Raw genomic sequence first — 21,229 nt, forward strand, 5'->3', positions numbered from 1 at the left:
GAAAGATTACAGAAGAATGATTATTAGAAAATGAATATTTCTTAAATTTGAAATTGAAAGTAAGTTCTGCATTCTTAAATGTTTCTTTCAGTGCAGCCGAACTTTTCATACAAATACAACTCTGAAACTGGGGAAAATTTGATTTGTGAAAATGTTAATGTGCTTTCGGAAGCCCTTATAGGTATGACACTTTTCCTCTGAATATTTTACTGAAGGCAAACTGAAAAAGTGAACTCACATGTTTCACTCATCAGAAATCAAAGCAAAATCTCGCTAACCGATTTAGTACACATCAAACAGAACAAATTGCTTGGATTCATTTTATAGTCACTCAGTCCTTGAGAAATCATGGCATGAAATTAAGTTGGGTACAGGCCACATGCCCAGTGAGTGTTGAGGGGTAGATGTATAATGCCTGGCAACCCAGTAACGTTCATTTTCTTTTCTCTCCTGCTCCAAAAAGTATGTCAAGATGGCAGCTGAGCTCAGTGGAAATTCTCCCCAGCAAAACAAAGTGGGGAAAATTGTTATTTTTTTAAAAAAAAGAACCACAAACAATTATTTTTAAATTTCTGACAAGGGGCTTCCCTGGTGGCGCAGTGGTTAAGAATCCGCCTGCCAATGCAGGGGACACAGGTTTGAGCCCTGGTCTGGGATGATTCCACATGCTGCAGAGCAACTAAGCCCATATGCCACAACTACTGAGCCCGTGCGCCACAACTACTGAACCCACATACCACAACTACTGAGGCCCGCGCACCTAGAGCCTGTGCTCCGCAACAAGAGAAGCCACCACAATGAGAAGCCCGCACACCGCAACAAAGAGTATAGCCCCGCTCGCCGCACTAGAGAAAGCCTGCGTGCAGCAACGAAGACCCAACACAGCCAAAAATAATAAATAAATATATTTTTTTAAAAATCTCTGACAATTGTCCTGAGGACATACAGCAAATGGAGAAATAGTCATTCTAGAAAATCTATGAAGTATAAGCTCAGCCAGCACCTGTGACCTTTGAGCCATGACCTCCCTAAACCCTCCCCGCCCACAGCTCCATGTTCTGGAAACGCTACCCTGGGTCCTCTCTTCTGAACAGGCGTGGCCAAGAAGATGGAGGTTCTCTCTCCCGTCAATGCCCCATCTGGGGCTATGGTTTCACCTTGGGAGAGACAGGCTGCCCGCATCTCACATCCTCCCCAGTACTTTATTGCAGAAGCTCTATTCCAGGCAAGAGTGGCCAAGAGACTAGGGCCTCCTTGCACTCGTAGCGCTGAAGCTCCGCCACAGGCAGGACAGGCCAAGGCTACCGGGGGCTTGAATGCTCCTGCCCCAGCTCTCAAGTAGGGTGGAGATTCCACCCAGGAGGGGCCAAGAAGACAAGGGGCTACCGTTTCTGCCTCCCTCAGTGCCCACTTGTAGAGCAGGGGTGTCACTCCCAGAAAAAGAGGGTCCCCACCCTCAGTTCCAGTGTAGGGCACAGGGGTTCGTCCAGGGGCAAGGCAGGCCATAAAGATGAAGGTCTCCACCGCTCTGCCTGAGGAGGCTTTCTTTGGAACAGAGCCCAGAGAACTGCATACCTAAGCGTGTTGTCAAAAGCAATGGCGATCTGGTGGAGAGCATTAAAGGAGGCTGGTAGCTCCACGGTGCAAGTAAAACAGCAGAGCGCCCGGAAGTTCAAGAGAACCAGAGAAAGAGCCCAGGAAGCGTCCTCCTGGGATCCCAATCTGGGGGTGCTCAGGCTGCACCACTGAGGAGTAATCAGAGCAGGATCGGGACAGACTTCAAAGCATTCCCAAACCAACACAGACCCACCAACACGGCAGAAGCTTCACTGGCACAACACAACCTCTGAAAAAATACTGACTGAACAGTAAGCTACTCCAACCCAGGGGGCTACTCCTAGGAAGCCAAGTTTGTAACTAAAAATCACACTTATTCCTGGGAGCCTGGAAGACTGCATGTCCAAGACGGAGCCCTCTCAGAAGTGATCAGAGAGGGAATTCCAAGCTGCTAGTCCCTGGCTGAATGTGGAGCCAAAAATGTAAATTCCCTGAAGTGTGATAGCAACCTACAAGCTAGACACACACCCAACAGTAAAGGGTAAAAAGCTAACTGAGGAAGGGGCTGAAGCACAACTTTTGACCAACAAGTGACTTATGCAGAACTGGAGCAACCCCTTGGAAACTAGGCTAAAAGATAAAAATAAGGGGGAAAATCTGAGCAGGGACATCAAAGAACACCCCCCCCATAAAGGAAATTATGTAAGTAGTGATAAAAACTGTATAATTGCATACATCTTCTCCTTTCTTCTCTTGACTGGTTTAAAACAATTGCACAAAACAATATATAATATGTATTGTTGGTCCCATGACATAATGATAATAAAAGCACAAAGGAGGTGGGTAGGACTAAGCTGCACTGAAGTAAGGAAATGATACCAGATGGTAACTGAAATCCAAAGGAAGAAACAAAGTGAGCCAAAAGGGTAAATAAGAAAGCTTTTCTAACAAAAGTTATAGTGTATACTCCTTTCTTCTCTCTGCTTCTTTAAAAGGCATGTTAAAGTGATGATTATAACAATGTATTGTTTTGTAATATGTATAACAATAATAGCACAGAAAAGGGTGGAGGAAATGAAGTTATATAGGAGGAAAGTTTCTATATTTCACTGGAACTAAGCCAGTATAAATCTGAGGTAGACTCTGCTAAGTTAACATGTTTATTGTAAGATTTACAGCAATCCTTAAGAAAGTAATTCAAAAATATATTTAAGAAACCATTAAAGGAATTAAAATGTTACACTAGAAAACACCCACTTACTGTAAAAGCAAGCCGTAAAAGGAGGAATAGAGGAGCAAAATGTTATGAGACACAGAACAAAAATCCATATGGTAGACATAAATCTACCTACATCATTAATAACACTAACGTGAATGGATTAAGCAACTCAACCAAATGAGAGACTGTCTGATTGGATTAAAAATTATGCTTTCTACAAGAGGCAGATTTTAATTTAAAAATACAAATAGGTGGACAGTAATAGGATGGGAAAAGATAAGCCAGGCAAAAAACCAAAACAAACAACCCAAAACAAAGAACAACCACCGCAATAGAGCTGGAGTGGCTACTAATATCAGACAAGATGGATATTAAAATAAGCAAACAAAATGCTCCTAAAGACATAGAGGCACATTTTATTATGAACATTGGTCAATCCATCAGGAAATTTGAGACATGCACAAAAATATAAAGATTAAATAACCAATGGTCAAAGAAGAAAGCACTAGAGAAATTAGAAAATGCTTTAAGATAAATGAAATTGAAAACACAAAATATGGAAATTTATGGGATATAGCTAAAGCAGTATGCTAGAGAAATTCAGAGCTGTAAATACCTATTTTCAAAAGAAGAAATATCTCAAATCAATAACCTAAACTTCACCTTCAGAAGCTAGAAAAAAGATAAGCACACTAAACCCAAAACAAGCAGAAGGGAGGAAATAATAAAGAGCAGAAAAAGAGAACAGAAAAACAGAAAAAAAATCAACAAAACCAAAAGTTGACACTTCGGAGAGGTTCATGAAATCAACAAACCTTTGGCAGGACTGATCAAGAAAAGTTCAAATTTGAGAGAAGACTCAAATTACTAAAACCTGAATAAAAGGACATCATTACTGACCTCATAGAAATAAAAAGGATTGTAAGAGAATGCTATGAACAACTGTATGCCTGTAACTTAGATCAGTGGTCCCCAACCTTTTTGGCACCAGGGACTGGTTTCGTGGAAGGCGATTCTTCTACAGACTGGTGGTGGGGTGGGGTAGGGGGTAGTTCAGGAGGTAATGCGAGTGATGGGGAGAGGCAGATGAAGCTTCTCTCACTCGCTGCTCACCTCCTGCTGTGCGGCCTGGTTCCTAACAGGCCACAGACTGGTAGCAGTCTGCGGCCGGGAGCTTAGGGACCCCTGACTTAGATAACCCAGACAAAATGGACAAATTCCTACAGGCACAAATTATCAAAACCATCTCAAGAAGGAATAAGAAATCTGACTAGATCCAAGAAAAGGGACTGAATTTGTAATTTAAAACCTTCCCACAAATACTAGGACCAGATGGCTTCACTAGTGAAGTAAACCAAATCTTGAAAGAACTAATACTAATCCTTTCCAAATTCTTCCAAAAAATAGAATAGCACTCTTGTGCTGCAAACAATACCATCAATAAAGCGAAAAGACAACCCAAAATAGGAGAAAATATTTGCAAATCATATAACTGTTAAGGGACTTCTATCAGAATATATAAAGAACTCTCAAAACTCAGTAAGATAAATAACCCAATTTAAAAATGGGGATAGGATTTGAATAGATATTTCTCCAAAGAACATATGCAAGTAGTCAATAAGTACATGAAAAGATACTCAACATCACTGGCTATGAAGTAAATGCAAATCAAAATCTCAGTGAGGTACCGCCTCACACCCACTATGATGGCTATGATAAAAAAAAGATAGACAATAACAAGGGTTGACAAAGATGTGGAGAAATTGGAACTCTCACATATTGCTAGTAAAATTGTAAAGACACTTTGGCAAATAGTTTGGCAGTTCTTCAAAATGTTAAACATAGAGTTACCTATGACTGGATCATTCCACTCCTCTACTCCAAGTTTATACCCAAGAGAAATAAAAGCACACATCCATCCAAAACTTGTCAACAAATGTTTATGGCAGCACAACTCCTGATAGCCAAAAAGTGGAAACAACCCAAATGTGCATCTACTGATGAATGGATAACTAAGATGTGGCATATCCATACAATGGAATATCATCTGGCAATAAAAAGAAACAAGGTACTGACACGTTATCACTTGGAGGAAACTTAATGCTGGGTAAAAGAAGCCAGTGACAGAAGGCCACATATGGTATGATTCCATTTATATGAAATATCCAGAATAGGCAAATATGCAGTGGTTGCTTAGGGCTGGAGAGAGGAGGGATAGGAAATAACTGCTAATGGGTACAGGGTTTCTTTTGAAGGAACGTATTGGTCACGGTTCTCTAGAGAAACAGAACCAGTAGCATATATTGGAAAGATTATAAGAAAGTGGATTGTGTGATTATGGAGGCTGGCAAGTCCAAAATCTGTAGAGCCAATGTCCCATTTGAAGGCCATCTATCAGGAGAATTCTGTCTTATTCAGGGCAAAGTCAGCCTTTTGGTCCACTCAGGCCTTCACCTGATTAGATGAGGCCCACCCACATAATGAAGGGCAATCTGCTGTTGTAAAAGCCGAGGGCCCGGGCTTCCATGAGAACAAAGGCAGAGCGTGATGGGGTCAAATTGAGAATAGAATGATGAGTCTTTCTCATGAAGACACAGAACTGAAATAAAGGAAAATATTTGGGGGCAATGAGTTGTTAGGCAGCCGGCCAGTGGCACGGTAGAGTCCGAGGACATGAAAGCATATAGAGCCAGCAGCCTGTGCCCTAACAAAAGCCCTTCCACAATACTGTGCCTACTGAATACAGTTCCAATTCCTTGGTCAATTGGCATAAATCTCAGGTCACTCTGTTCCCTCTACAGGTGTGCTTGAGACAACCAGTGCAACCACACCCAATTCTGAGGGAAACACCTGTACCCACAGCACCTGCTGCCCCTCTTCCAGTCCAGCATCGCTGGTTGAAGTAGCAATGGGCAACTGGGCACCTAGGATGCAAAAACTGTCCAGGCCAACCAGCGTCCTGCTGGAAATGCAGAAGACTGAGCCAACCAACAGCAGGAGCAGAGGGAATGTCGTGCTATGGAGAGCCTCGTCAGGGTGGTGGTTATGGCCACTTCCAGACCAAGGTTAAGATGGAGCACACAGCTGGCTGAAGCAGAGGAAGCTGGCTGAACAATGCAGAAAAGCATGCCAGGGACCACACCCCTGTGACTGGGTCTGGACACAGGGGTTCCTGGAGTCCCCTCCATTGTTCCAGTCCAAATATATTCCTAAAGTGGCACACTTCCTCTGAGTCCCACCCATTCCTAGAGGTAATTCAAATTGATCCCTGCATTTGCACCCCAAATACCCAGCTGCAGCAGTATCCCTCTCCTAGGAATTCCTTCACTCAATTATTGGGCACTCTAGAAAACCAACAAAGACCCCACAGTACAGCACAGGGCACTATACTCAATATTTTGTAATAACCTATAAGGGAAAAGAATCTGAAAAAGAATTTGTATATACATATATATATAAAATATCTATTATAAATAACATTATATAATGTTATTTATAATATATACAAATTTATATAAATTCTTTTTTCATATATATACATATATATATATAACTGAATCACTTTGCTTACACCTGAAACTAACACAACATTGTAAATCAACTAGACTTCAATTTAAAAAATGTAAAATTATTGGGCACTCAATACATGCTAGGTGCTGTGCGGCACTGGAGGTTCGGCACTAGATAAGGCAGACTGGGCCTCTGCACAGAGCTATTTTCTCGTGGTCAGAGCCCACTATGTTCGCTACTCACGCTGCATTACCCTCCTCCAGCCCTGTGCCCTGCACTCCCACACTCCCCGAGAGGTGCCTTTGGCTCACACTGTTTAGCAAGGTTCCTCTCCATAGAAATCCCTTCACCTGCTAAATGCCGCCCCCTCCCTGCAGCCTCCCAGGATCTCTCAGGCACAATTAACTCCCCTCTTTTCTACACAACTTAGCCCTTCTGTGGCCATCATGGCACTTCTGCCATTCTGCCTCAGAGTTGCAGTTATTTACACGCCTCTGTCATCTTCTCAACTTGAACTCGTTGAGAACAGGAACTGGGCCTGATTCCTATCACTGAATCCTCTCTCCAATGCATACTGGTTAAACCAAACTAAATTCAACTTGTGAGGAGCTAGGGAGAGAGAAAGTGAGGAGGACATACACGCTTTGCTGATTCTCAGCTTCCAATCCAAGCATACGGTCACAAGTCCCTCATTGTCACCCTGTCTCCTAGAGTACAATATAATTGGTGACATGTATCTAGAGACTTTGGACCAGCTGCCTTCCTCCGAATCCAAATCATCCCTAGCTCACAGACAAGCTAGTTATTTTTTCAGCCCTCGCACATGGTCAGTATCGCCCAGCCAGGAAGAAGGCATAATGAACTACTTCCAAGTGCTTTGAACGGGCAAAACTGTGTTTACACAATTACATGCAAACAAGCTAATGTGATGGCATTGCTGAGATTTAATAGTGCTGGGTCAGGAAATTATAGTCCCCTGCTTACACGTTTCACTGCAGATTGGTTTACGTGTCATCGGAAAAGAATCTCGATTTGGAGCTATTCCTTCGTGCACAGGGGGCTTGCTATAAATAAAGGGGTGGGGAAGGGAGTCCTTAAGTGAATTTTATTTCTTCCTGAGAGATGCATACAAAGGCAAGGGGATGACTGTCTCCATCTGGGCTCCAGCAGGAAATTCCACTAACTACGTGCAGGTGGCAGCAGCATAAATAATAATAAAGGAGGTTTTCTCATGTGTCCAGGCTTCTCTCTCAACCAGTTCTGCTAAGTGCTGTTGACCTTGCCAAGACTCTATGGACATAGGCCAGAGACGCAGCTAACACAACATAAGAAAGAGCCCTGAGCTTGCAATCGGAGGCCTAGTTAAAGACCCAGAGAGGCACTAACTAGCCATGGATCTGGGGCATGTCCTTGGGCTTCTTTAGGCCTTAAACTGCTTATCTGCATACTCAACAATTGCTTAAAGTTCCTTCCAGGGTTAGAGTTGAGTCTTTGCCAGGTCATTAGACTCTTGTCCCACAGCTACAAAATTAGTGAGCTGACCCATCCACACGAGGGTCATTGCACACGTTCTGACCCGGTTCTCCACGTGACTAACCGTGTGTCTGCCACACGGTGGCCTAAGGTAATGGGGTTTGGCTGGGGTGCTGACACTTTGCCTCTTACTCACACATGGTATTAGGGGAACGGCCTCCAGAACCGCCGTCTCCTTAGCTACAGAGTCTAAAAGACAGTTAATGAGCCAATTCATGAGATCACTGGCCTTCCAGGATTTTATCACTGGGTTATTTTTAAATTCAAGTGAAAAGAACTAAATGTTCAAGTTCTTAAATGGAGAGGTTAGAGGAGTGATCCATTTTCTGTGCAAGGGTGATCCCTTGTAAAAATGAGAGGGCATTCAACACAGCTAAAGGGAAACAGTCAATCTGGCTTCACCAGAAATGTTTACAACCTGGGGCCCCTATAGAACGCTGTTCTTGGAACCTGTATTTTGAAAATGTGGACTGACTGGACTATAATGTGAGGCATTTCTGAGGCCAAACTCCCAGACAGGATCCAAAACAGACTTGGGTTGCATTATGAGGATTGTAAAATACAGATGTTAATCAAGTTGCTAAGAGGGATCATATCAGTAAACAACTTATTTTTGACATCTTGTGTCATCTGGCGCTATAAACATTCCCATACAGTGTGCTTTTCAAGTTTGCACATATGCTGAGGCCATGGCAGTGGAAACTGGACCACTTTGGAGAGCAATTAGGAATAGCTATCAAAAGGCATCAATGTGTCCAAATTTTATCCCACTCTCAGCAATCTATCCCAATATCATAAAGATATGGCAAAAGATCTATGTATAAGAATGTTTCTAGCAAAAATTTAAAGCAACAATGGGGAAATAATTCAGTAGAAATATATGATAGTAAATATCATTAAAATGATGCTTAAGAATGTTTTATAATAACATAGAAAAATTTTTGCTACAATTTTAAGTGAAAAACAGAGGCTGTAAGTTTTTTTGTTTGTTTGTTTTGTTTTTTGCAGTATGCAGGCCTCTCACTGTTGTGGCCTCTCCCGTCGCGGAGCACAGGCTCCGGACGCGCAGGCTCAGCGGCCATGGCTCACGGGCCCAGCCGCTCCGCGGCATGTGGGATCTTCCCGGACCGGGGCAAGAACACGTGTCCCCTGCATCGGCAGACGGACTCTCAACCACTGCGCCACCAGGTAAGCCCTGTAAGTTTTATATATAATATTTTTTCAACACTTGTGAGGACAAATAGACAAAAAGATGCAAGACAAAATGCTACCAGATTACTTTAGATTTGGGAGGGCAGATGATGTTCCCCCCCCCTTTCCACTTTACTCGGCTTTCCAAATTACCCACAATAAGTTTTACCTTGAAATTATAATATCATTACAAAAAACTGAGTGTCCCTTAGATGACAACCCCTTCCCTCATTGGTGACCTTATTTCCCTGTTCATCACCACCATGCCTTTCTCCCTGCAGACGCAATGGACACAAGAAAATCAAAGCCACAGAATTCACTTCTGCAGGTGATGATTATAAATGTCACAGCCCATATTGACAAGTTTGATGGAGAGTTCCAAGATGGGTGGGTGGGGGCGATATCCTATCTATCTTCAAACCATTATTTTGAAGACAACAGGAAGAAACATGGCAAAATGGGCATCCATGGACCACTGCTTAGTTCTGAAACCCTAAGCATCACCCAAGAGCCAGATGAACGCAGACTAACCCAGCACATCTCCATCCTCCAGGAAGGCCCTGGCGACTTCACACTTTCTCTTGGAACAGGCTTTTTACTTGGTGAAAGCCTGGAACTACAGGAAGGTTCCAGCATTTTGTCCCCTAAATTAAATCATCCTAAAAGAAGTCAGGGTAGGAGATTGGTTCAAGATGGTGGAGTAGAAGGACGAGCTCTCACTCCCTCTTGCAAGAGCACCAGAATCACAACTAACTGCTGAACAATCATCGACAGGAAGGCACTGGAACTCACCAAAAAAGGTACCCCACATCCAAAGACAAAGGAGAAGCTGCAGTGAGATGACAGGAGGGGCGCAATCACAATAAAATAAAATCCTGTAACTGCAGGGTGGGTGACTCACAAACTGGAAAACACTTATACCACAGAAGTCCACCCACTGGAGTGAAGGTTCTGAGCCCCACGTCAGGCTTCCCAACCTGGGGGTCTGGCAATGGGAGGAGGAATTCCTAGAGAATCAGACTTTGAAGGCTAGTGGGATTTGATTGCAGGACTTCGATAGGACTGGGGGAAACAGAGACTCCACTCTTGGAGGGCACACACAAAGTAGTGTGCACATCGGGACACAGGGGAAGGAGCAGTGACCCCAGGGGAGACTGAACCAGACCTCCCTGCTAGTGTTGGAGGGTCTCCTGCAGAGGCAGGGCACCTGTGGCTCATCAAGAGACAAGGACACTGGCAGCAGAAGTTCTGGGAAGTACTCCTTGGCGTAAGCCCTCCCTGAGTCCGCCATTAGCCTGACCAAAGAGCCTGTAGCCTAAAGTGCTGGGTTGCCTCAGGCCAAACAACCAAAAGGGAGGGAACTCAGCCCCACCCATCAGACAAGCGGATTAAAGTTTTACTGAGCTCTGCCCACCAGAGCAACACCCAGCTCTACCCACCACCAGTCCCTCCCATTAAAACTTGCACAAGCCTCTTAGATAGCCTCAACCACTGGAGGGCACATAGCAAAAGCAAGAAGAACTACAATCCTGCAGCCTGTGGAACAAAAACCACATTCACAGAAAGATAGACAAGATGAAAAGGCAGAGAGCTATGTACCAGATGAAGGAACATGATAAAACCCAGAAAAACAACTAAATGAAGTAGAGATAAGCAACCTTCCAGAAAAAGAATTCAGAATAATGATAGTGAAGATGATGCAGGTCCTTGGAAAAAGAATGGAGGCAAAGATCGAGAAGATGCAAGAAATGTTTAATAAAGACCTAGAAGAATTAAAGAACAAACAAACAGAGATGAACAATACAGTAACTGAAACAAAAAATACACTAGAAGGAATCAACAGCAGAATAACTAAGGCAGAAGAACGGATAAGTGACCTGGAAGACACAATGGTGGAACTTACTGCTGCGGAACAGAAAAAAGAGAAAAGGATGAAAAGAAATGAAGACAGCCTAAGAGACCTCTGGGACAACATTAAACACAACAACATTCGCATTATAGGGGTCCCAAGAGGAGAAGAGAGAGAAAGGACCCGAGAAAATATTTAAAGAGATTACAGTCAAAACTCCCCTAACATGGGAAAGGAACTAGCCACCCAAGTCCAGGAAGCACAGAGAGTCCCATACAGGATAAACCCAAAGAGAAACACACCGAGACACATAGTAATCAAATTGGCAAAAATTAAAGACAAAGAAAAATTATTAAAAGCAGCAAGGGAAAAACAACAAATACCATACAAGGGGACTCCCATAAGGTTAACAGCTGATTTCTCAGCAGAAACTCTACAAGCCAGAAGGGAGTGGATGATATACTTAAAGTGATGAAAGGGAAGAACCTACAACCAAGATTACTCTACCCAGCAAGGATCTCACTCAGATTCAAGAGAGAAATCAAAAGCTTTAGAGACAAGCAAAAGCTAAGAGAATTCAGCACCACCAAACCAGCTCTACAACAAATGCTAAAGGACCTTCTCTAAGTGGGAAACAGAAGAGAAGAAAAGGACCTACAAAAACAAACAGAAAACAATTAAGAAAATGGTAACAGGAACATACATAATGATAATTACGTTAAACATGAATGGATTAACTGCTCCAACCAAAAGACACAGGCTTGCTGAATGGATACAAAAACAAGACCCATACATATGCTGTCTACAAGAGACCCACTTCAGACTTAGGGACACATACACACTGAAAGTGAGGGGATGGAAAAAGATATTGCACGCAAATGGAAATCAAAAGAAAGCTGGAGAAGCAATACTCATATCGGATAAAATAGACTTTAAAATAAAGAATAGTACAAGAGACAAGGAAGGACAATACATAATGGTCAAAGGATCAATCCCAGAAAAAGACATAACAATTATAAATATATATGCACCCAACATAGGAGCATCTCAATACATAAGGTAACTGCTAACAGCTATAAAAGAGGAAATAGACAGTAACACGGTAATAGTGGGCGACGTTAACACCTCACTTACACCAATGGACAGATCACTGAAACAGAAAATTAGTAAGGAAATACAAGCTTTAAATGGCACAGAGACCAGATAGATTTAATTCATATTATTAGGGCATTCCATCCAAAAACAGCAGATTACGCTTTCTTATCAAGTGCACATGGAACATTCTCCAGGACAGATCACATCTTGTCTATGTGACCAAGCCTCAGTCACAAATCAAACCTTGGTAAATTTAAGTAAACTGAAATCATATCAAGCATCTTTTCTGACCACAACACTATGAGATTAGAAATCAATTACAGGGAAAAAAACGTAAAAGACACAAGCACATGGAGGCTAAACAATACATTTCTAAATAACCAAGAGATCACTGAAGAAATCAAAGAGGAAATCAAAAAGTACCTAGAGACAAATGACAATGAAAACACGATGATCCAAAACCTATGGGATGCAGCAAAAGCAGTTCTAAGAGGGAAGTTTATAGCTATACAATCCTACCGCAGGAAGCAACAAACATCTCAAACAACCTACGTTACACCTAAAGGAGCCAGAGAAAGAAGAACAAACAAAACCCCAAGTTAGTAGAAGGAAAGAAGTCATAAAGATCAGAGCAGAAATAAATGAAATAGAACAAAGAACACAATAGCAAAAATCAATAAAAATAAATGCTGGTTCTTTGAGAAGATAAACAAAATTGATAAACCATTAGCCAGACTCATAAAGAAAATGAGGACTCAAATCAAAATAAGAAATGAAAAAGGAGACGTTACAACATCGCCATAGTTACAACATAGTTAAACCGCAGAAATACAAAGCATCCTAAGAGACTACTACAAGCAACTCTACGCCAATAAAATGAACAACCTGAGAGAAATGGACAAATTCTTAGAAAGGTATATAACCTTCCAAGGCTGAACGAGGAAGAAATAGAAAATATGAACAGACCAATCATAAGTAATAAAATTGAAACTTTGATTAAAAATCTTCCAATAAACAAAAGCCCAGGACTAGATGGCTTCACAGGTGAATTTTATCAAACATTTAGAGAAGCGCTAACACCCATCCTTCTCAAACTCTTCCAAAATATTGCAGAGGAAGGAACATTCCCAAACTCATTCTACGAGGCCACCATCAACCTGATACCAACACCAGACAAAGATACTACAAAAAAAGAAAATTACAGACCAATATCACTGATGAATATAGAGGCAAAAATCCTCAACAAAATACCAGCAAACAGAATCCAACAACACATTAAAAGGATCATACATCATGATCAAGTGGGATTTATCCCAGGGGTGTAAGGATTCTTCAATATACGCAAATCAATCAATGTGATACACCATATTAACAAACTGATGAAGAAAAACCACATGATCATCTCAATAGATGCAGAAAAAGCTATTGACAACACCCATTTATGAAAACAACTCTCTAGAAAGTGGGCAGAGAGGGAACCTATCTCAACATAATAAAGGCCATATATGACAAACACACAGCAAACATCATTCTCAATGGTGAAAAACTGAAAGCATTTCCTCTAAGATCAGGAACAAGACAAGGATGTCTACTCTCACCACTATTATTCAACATAGTTTTGGAAGTCCTAGCCACAGCAATCAGAGAAGAAAAATAAAAGGAATCCAAATTGGAAAAGAAGAAGTAAAACCGTCACTGTCCGCAGATGACATGATACTATACAGAAAGAATCCTAAAGATGCCACCAGAAAACTACTAGAGCTAATCAATGAATTTGGTAAAGTTGCAGGATACAAAATTAATACACAGAAATCTCTTGCATTCCTATACACTAATGATGAAAAATCTGAAAGAGAAATTAAGGAAACACTTCCATTTACCACTGCAACAAAAAGAATAAAATACCTAGGAATAAACCTACCTAGGGAGACAAAAGACCTGTATGCAGAAAACTATAAGACACTGCTGAAAGAAATTAAAAATGATACAAACAGATGGAGAGATATACCATGTTCTTGGACTGGAAGAATCAATATTGTAAAAATGACTATATTACCCAAACCAATCTACAGATTCAATCCAATCCCTATCAAATTACCAATGGCATTTTTTTAGAGAACTAGAACAAAAAAATCTTAAAATTTGTATGGAGACACAAAAGACCCCAAATAGCCAAAGCAGTCTTGAGGGAAAAAAACAGGGCTGGAGGAATGAGACTCCCTGACTTCGGACTATACTACAAAGCTACAGTAATCAAGACAATATGGTACTGGCACAAAAACAGAAATATAGATCAATGGAACAAGATAGAAAGCCCAGAGATAAACCCACTCACCTATGGTCAAGTAATCTATGACAAACGAGGCAAGGATATACAATGGAGAAAAGACAGTCTCTTCAATAAGTGGTGCTGGGAAAACTGGCCAGCTACATGTAAAAGAACGAAATTAGAACACTCCCTAACACCACACATAAAAATAAACTCAAAATGGATTAGAGACCTAAATGTAAGACCGGACACTATAAAACTCTTAGAGGAAAATATAGGAGGAACACTCTTTGACATAAATCACAGCAAGATCTTTTTTGATCCACCTCCTGGAGTAGTGGAAATAAAAACAAATAAACAAATGGGACCTAATGAAACTTGAAAGCTTTTGCAAAGCAAAGGAAACTACAAACAAGACGAAACGACAACCCTCAGAAGGGGAGAAGATATTTGCAAACGAATCGACGGACAAAGGATTAATCTCCAAACTACATAAACAGCTCATGCAGATCAATATTGAAAAAAAAAAGCAACCCAATCCAAAAATGGGCAGAAGACCTAAATAGACATTTCTCCAAAGAAGACATACAGATGGCCAAGAAGCACATGAAAAGCTGCTCAACATCACTAATTATTAGAGAAATGCAATTGGAAACTACAATGAGGTATCACCTCACACCAGTTAGAATGGGCATCATCAGAACATCTACAAACAACGCATGCTGGAGAGGGTGTGGAGAAAAGGGAACCCTCTTGCACTGTTGGTGGGAATGTAAGTTGATACAGCCACTATAGAGAATAGTATGGAGGTTCCTTAAAAAACTAAAAATAGAACTACCATATGACCCAGCAATCCCACTACTGGGCATGTACCCAGAGAAAACTGTAATTCAAAAAGACACATGCACCCCAATGTTCACTGCAGCACTGTTTACAATAGCCAGGTCATCGAAGCAACATAAATGCCCATCGACGCAACATAAATGCCCATCGACAGACAAATGGGTAAAGAAGATGTGGTACATATATATACACAACAGAATATTACTCAGCCATAAAAAGGAACAAAATTGGGTCATTTGTAGAGATGTGGATGGATCTAGAGACTGTCATACATAATGAAGTAAGTCTGAAAGAGAAAAAGAAATATCGTATATTAACGCATATATGTGGAACTTAGAAAAGTGGTACAGATGAACTGGTTTGCAGGGCAGAAATAGAGACAGAGATGTAGAGAACAAACGTATGGACACCAAGAGGGGAAAGTGGCGTTTGGGGGTGTGGTGGTGGTGGTGGGATGAACTGGGAATTTGGAATTGACCTGTATACACTAATATGTATTAAATGGATAACTAATAAGAACCTGCTGTATAAAAAATAAAATAAAATTCAAAAATAAAATAAAATAAAAGAAGTCAGGGTAGTGCTAAGGTAAACCAGAGAGCAGATTCAAGCCTTGGGACTTTGGGCCATGTCCAGCATAGGAGCTTTTCCTGGAAGTTTGCCTCGTGGGATAACCCTGAATGTGCTTTGTAAGTTACACAGCACAGGAAGAAATCACATATGAAATGCTGGAGCTGGGGGTGGAATCACAGAGGAAGAGGAGGTTATAGAGCATACACAGGGGTTTTAAAATACATTCAAAGCCAGAGTCTGGAGGAAGATCCCCCAGAGTATTAACATCTCTGAATGACGAAATTATTGGTGTTGTTATTTTCCCTGTGATGCTATCCTGTATTTTCCAATGTTTGTATGTGTTGTGTTTGTAAGGAAAAGAGTTATTTTTATTTTTAACATGATAATTGAGGGATATGCATAAAAGTCCATAGAAAAGACTCAGAAGGTGGTGGAGTAAGAGATCAATCTTTGTTTTTTTTTATACTTTCTTTGCATTTTCTAATTGTTTTGCAATGAAACTGCATTCCATTTCCCATCAGAAAAAAAAAAAAGTTTTTTAAATGCATCCTCAATGGATTGTGGAGAAATGTTTTGTTTTCACAGCTAAGATGAAACAGGGTGGGAGGGGGAGGGATTTTCTCAGTGATTTGTTAGGTCTGGTTCATTAGCGGTCCACCTAAAGCCCAATGCTGTCAAAATTATTTACTAAGCATTTATTAAATAGTTAGGACTTGCAAGAGTTCATTTGCTTCATTCATTCATTCAGAAATATTTTTATAACTAAGTTTGCCTGTCCTGAAGAAACTTTCTGTCTTGCTGAGAATATAGATAAGTTAACAAACTATTATAGTCCTTCCTCAATATCCACGGGGGCTTGGTTCCAGGATCGCCCCCTGACCCATGCCATACCAAAATCTCAGGATGCTCACGTGCCCTATATAAAATGGTGCAGGGACTTCCTTGGCAGTCCAGCAGTTAAGACTCTGTGCTTCCACTGCTGGGGCCACAGGTTCAATCCCTGGTTGGGGAACTAAGATCCTGCATGCCATGCAGCATGGCTGAAAAAGCAATAATAATATAAATAAATAAATAAAATGGTGCAGCACAGTTTGTGCTCTGTATCCGAGGGTTCTGCATCCACAGATTTGGATCTGCAGTTGGTTGAATCTGAGGATGCAGAACCGGAGGATACAGAGAGCCAACTGTATAGTACAGCAGTAGTTCTTAAAATTTAGCATGCATCAGGATCATCTGAGGGGGTACTTCTTAAATCATAGGTTGCTGGGCTCTATCTTCAGACTTTCTGAGTCGCTCAGTCTGATCCCAGATGATATTGGTGCTGTTGACCTGGGCTTCGCCCTTGGAGGACCACTGCATTATAAATGCTTGAAAGAGAGATAGTAGGTAGGGTGCTCTGGGAGCTCTGAGTTGCACCTCCATCAGATGGTGCGTCCCTATTGAAAGCTTTGAAAGTTGGGATGGGGGGAAAGGGAGAGGACAGGCCCGCAAGGCAGGATTTGCAATTAGTCCATGGAATCCTTGAAGCCTTACCAGGTAGATCTCTAGCCTACCATGCTGCCTCTTTCTGGATCTGACAACAGCCATTAACTCTTTTCCTGCTACTCTCTGGGACAGAATTCTCCCAATTCCATTTCTCTCCTACCTCATCCCAAAACATTTTCCAGGCTCCAATGAAATCAGATATTCTACCTCTTTCAAAAAAGGATAGGCTTCCACCTGTAGGTGGCTAAAAATTGGCCTCAAAATAAAAAGGATCCCAAAGTACTTAAAACCGTGTTGAAGCCATGATGTAGGCTGAATGTTTGTGTCCCCCCAGAATGCATGTGTTGAAACCTAACCCCAAATGGGATTGTATTAGGAGGTGGGGGCCAATGGGAAGTGATTAGATCATAAGGGTGGAGCCCTCATGAATGGGATTAGTGCCCTTATAAAGAGTCCCCAGAGAGTGCCTTTGCTTTCTCTGCCACATGAGGAAGCCAACCATCATCAGACACGGAATCTACCAATACCTTGATCTTGGACTGCTAAGCCTCCAGAACTGTGAGAAATAAATTTCTATTTTATATAAGCACCCAGTCTATGGTATTTTGTTATAGCAGCCTGAACGGACTAAGGCACACCATTAGACACATGAAAGCATAAACTCGCCACTAGTGAGACAGATCACTAAAATTCAAGCCCTTTAAGAAGGAGGCTTTGATAATAATATGAGTACAATTAGGGCCTGCAGAGACTCTTCTGGGCATGGGAGGAAGACAAGGAACAACACCCACAACACTGGAAATGCTAATAAAACTGACCATGTTGGGTAAAGCCTTTGCTGAGGATGCAGTGACCCTGTGTAGTGACTCTGTTTTATAAGTGCATAATGTAACCAATGGTTTATCCAAGCCTGTGATCATAAAATGTTACAAAGGCTTCCTATATTATTAAAATAGTAAGGCCACTTACAAAATACTTTATGGATGAAGGTCAAAAAGATGATTACAGTGTTCCCTGGGTAGAAGTTCAGCTATATACAGGCTAAAAGCCAAACAGAAATGTCACAAGCTTCATTTTCTGCACCCACGAACATTGTATTTTGTCAACTAGGGCAGAGTTTAAATGTACCAGGACAGCTAACTCTTTAAAAGGATCCATAGAGCATATAATATTGCAGTAGTATACATACTCTCTAATTTATATTTTATATAAACTTGGAGTTTTACATATTAGGTGTCAGGGGTTATATCTGCAAATCTGAACGTCTGTAAGAGAGTCAGTATGTCATTACCTCATTTTTTCTCTTGAACAAATGTGTGTGTTTAAGGACCAAATATGAGAACAGCATAGAGAGGGGAAATTTTGGAGTCAAATTCATGCAGGTGAAATGATTTGTAGATCTCTCTTTTAACCTGGTGAATATTACTACCCACTTGTTCTTGTTGTTTCTTTCCCTTTCCTTGTCTTGCAGCTGATCTGATTTCTATTCCTCTATGTCTTAGGATACTACTTAGGGCAGTGAGAATACCATCCGTGAGAACGTTTTTCCCCAAATGCTTCATTTTACGTTTTACCTCCAGATAGGTTACGGATAGAGTTGACTTAAGCTCTTGTTTGTACATTAATTCAGGGCATCAGAGTTTCATGATTCTCTTTTAAAAGTGCTTATCTTGCATGTAAGAACTAGCCTGGTGAGCGGAAGATGAGGTGGAAATTATTATACCCAGTTTACAGATAGGAAAACCAGGACAATATAAATAAAAATCTTTGTTTTGAAATGGCATTTGTTCTTTAGAAATACCACCAAAATGGTCCTGGAAATATGTTTTACTACTTGTCAGAAAAAAAAAAAGATTTTTTTCAATACACACCTAAATAAATTCCAAAGAGGAATAAGGAGGTTAAACGTAAAAACTAAAATGAAACAAACACTGGGAAAACAGTGAATATTTACTTGATTTCAGAATAGGGTTGGATTTTCTAAGAGCCATAAAGGAAATCACCACATTTGATTATTATGTATATCTTTTAAAAGTTCTGTCCATCTAAAAATACCATAGACAAAATAAGTGAAAGACAAATTTAAAAAAATATTTGCAACATACATGAAGCGATGGTACACAATAAAAAGAAACTGTAAAAATCAATTAAATTTAGCAAAATTATTGAACAACCTGGACAATTCACAAAAGGAGAAATGCAAATAGCAAATACACATATGAAAATTTTGGACTACATTATTTATGAAATGCACATTATGATTGTGCATACCCAACTAGCAAAGATTTTTAAAGATGCAAAATTCCTGCTAATGAGTGTGGTTTAGTGGATGTACACATACACACCTGTCCCTTGGCATCCTCGGGGAATTGGTTCCAGTACCCTTGCCATACCAAAATCTGCAGATACTCAAGTCCCTTATATAAAACAGTGCAGTATAGTTTGCTCTCCATATCTTCAGATTCTTCATCCACAGATATGGAGGGCCAACTGTACTATATAAAGTATAAGACTTTGTGGGCAACTGGCAGTAAGTATTAAGTGCCTTAAAGGTGCCTATTACCTTTTTTCCCCCTGGTCCCCTTGGCCTTGTATCTTTTTGGTTTTACAAATTTATTGGGGTATGATTGATATACCATAAACTGCACATATTTTAAGTGAACAGTTTGAGAAGTTTGATACACATATACACCCATAAAACTATCATCACAATCAAGCAAATGACCCCCAAATGTTTCTTTGTGTCCCTTTATGATCTATTCCTCTTTCCATCTCCACCCCCAAGTAAATGCTGCTGTGCTTTCTGTCACCATAGATTAATTTACATTTTTTAGAATTTCATACACATTAAATAATGCAGTACATCCTTTTTTTGGTCTCTGCTTATTCACTCAACATAATGATTGTGAGACTTATCCATGTTGTTGCATGTGTCTAGTTAATTTCTTTTTTTTGCTGAGTAATATTCTATTTATGAATATAACCATAATTTATTCATTCACATATCAACTGGCATAAAATTGTCCATTATCTTTTTCTAGATGTTTATTCTAAGGAAATAATAAGAGATTTGTTCAAACATTTACATACAGGGATATATATTACAGCATTATTTACATTATCAAAAATATTAGAGGCTATGTCCAACAGTAAGAAATAAATCAAGCAATTATAATCAATCCATTCAAAGAAAATGCAGCATTTAAAAACCACATTTTCAAAGAATTTTTAATCAACACAGGAAAGTCTTCATATATAATGTTAACTTTTTGAAAAGGGATAAAAAATTCATTATCTTGATTTTGTAAACTTAAATCATTGAAGTACTATTAGAAAGCAGGTGAATTCTATTATAACATGTATATGAGGAAGGTTGTCTAAGATTGAAAATCCAGAAGCAAAAAAGAAAAGAAAGAAAAAGAAAAGATTGATAAAAATCGTTTGATAAAAATCTTTTGCCAAAGAAATGAATAAAATCAAAATACACCTGATAAACTGGGAGAAAGGGGACTTCCTGGCAGTCCAGTGGTTAAGACTCTGTGCTTCCAATGCAGAGGCGCTGGTTCAATCCCTGGTTGGGGAACTAAGATCCCACATGCTGTGTGGTGCAGCCAGAAAAAAACCCCAAAGAACAAATGAAAAAACCTGAGCGAAAATATTTGCAATATTTATCACAGATAAATGGATAATGTCCCTAATACATAAAGAACTCTTTAAAATTAAGGGAAGGAAGACCAAAAACTAGATAGAAAATGATACTAACATAGTTAATAATAAAAAAAGAAATCTAAAAATAGCCTAAACATGTGAAAAATGTTCAGTCCCACTCAATTAGGGAAATGCAAATTACAACTTCACTGAGATGCCATTTCTCACTTATCAGATTGGTGACAACTAAAAAGCATGGCAACACATTCTATTAAAGAAATTGTGGGAAATAGATATTCTCATGCTTTGCTGGTGGGAATGGAAACTGGTACACCACCTTTGGAGGGGATTTTGGCAATATCTAATAATTGCACATCTATTTAAAACTATTTTTTGATCCAACAATTCCACTTCTAAGAATTTTCCCTGAAGATAGAACTCCAGCAAAATGAACATA

Source organism: Lagenorhynchus albirostris, chromosome 21 (assembly GCF_949774975.1).
Source record: "Lagenorhynchus albirostris chromosome 21, mLagAlb1.1, whole genome shotgun sequence".
Classification (NCBI taxonomy): domain Eukaryota; kingdom Metazoa; phylum Chordata; class Mammalia; order Artiodactyla; family Delphinidae; genus Lagenorhynchus; species Lagenorhynchus albirostris.